Here is a 1,472-nt window from a genome sequence, read left to right as displayed (position 1 = left end):
CCCAGAGAACTTAGACAACAATACGAACACTAAGAGAGACTTACATAGACCTAATCTACATGAGAAGTAGAAAGTGTAAAAAGACAAGACCTCCTGAGTAAATTGGGAGCATGGGGACCTTGAGGGAAGATTGAAGGGGGAGGGGAGAGGCAGGGAAGGGAGCAGAGAAAAATGTAGAGCTTAATAAATATCAATAAAAAAAAAGAAAGAAAATTAAGAATATCAGAAAATGGAAAGATCTCCCATGCTCATGGATAGGTAGGATTAACATAGTAAAAAATAACAGTCTTATCAAAAGCAATCCATAGGTTCAATGCAGTACTTATCAAAATCCCAGCATAATTCTTCACAGACCTTAAAAGAAAATACTAAAGTCCATATGGAGAAACAAAAAACTGAGGATAGCCAAAACAACTCTGTACAGTAAAGGAACATCTGGAGGGATCACCATCCTGTAGGCCTAAATTTCTACATGGTGTGGTAGCCAGGCTATCAAGCCATATTTAGTACCTGAAGTACCATTCAGCTTTTCATCAACACCATTTAAGTGTTTTGTAGCAGGACCTCTTAAAAGAGCTGCAGGGTTTTTTTGTTTTGTTTTGTTTTGTTTTTTTGTTTTTTGTTTTTTTTTTGGTTTTTCGAGACAGGGTTTCTCTGTGGCTTTGGAGCCTGTCCTGGAACTAGCTCTTGTAGACCAGGCTGGTCTCGAACTCACAGAGATCCGCCTGCCTCTGCCTCCCGAGTGCTGGGATTAAAGGCGTGCGCCACCATCGCCCGGCCAAGCTGCAGGGTTTTGCAGCTAATGCTGAGTCAGGAAGCCTCTCTTAAATGAGATCGCTTGCCTCTAGCAAGCAGAGCCCATCTGAGAAAATGCTGCTATCAATAAGCCATGCTTAACTAGGTTCTTTTGTGTCTAGAATAACTTCCCAAGCTCTCTCAGGCTTTATGTGGATGCAGTTATCCACGTGGGTGCCATTCTGTGGACTGAGGTTTCTGTTCTGCCTGGTTCCCGCAATCGTTAAATCCCAAAGAAATCACACAGAGGTCTACATTAGTTATAAACTGATTGGCCTAGTAGCTCAGACATCTTATTAACTCTTACAACTTATGTTAACCCATTATGCTTGTCTATGTTAGCCATGTGGCTCTCAGTACCTTATTAGGCGAGGCAGTTACATCTTAAGTAGCCATTTGGAGCTTTCTGAAGAATAATCTACTGTGGCATACTTTTGGTTTTGGATGCAAGCCAAAGTAACAATAGCTAGAGAGAAGGGAAGAAAGTAGATAGCAAAGTGTCTAGGCGGAAATCTACTGGGGAAGCTGCTTTAAAGCATCCAGCTGAAGTGAGTGCCCAGTAGAGTTCTGGCCATAGTGTCCATCAGATGAGATCCCAAGCAGAAAAAAAAAAAACTGCTGAGATAATGTCATCAGATGTGCTGCTCACAAAATCCAACAAAACTGACTGGGGAAAC

This window comes from Alexandromys fortis, unplaced genomic scaffold, assembly GCF_014885135.2.
Source record: "Alexandromys fortis isolate MF-2015 unplaced genomic scaffold, M_Fortis_MF-2015_v1.1 scaffold_444, whole genome shotgun sequence".
In the NCBI taxonomy this organism is placed as follows: domain Eukaryota; kingdom Metazoa; phylum Chordata; class Mammalia; order Rodentia; family Cricetidae; genus Alexandromys; species Alexandromys fortis.
Note: the sequence above shows the minus strand (reverse complement) of the source record.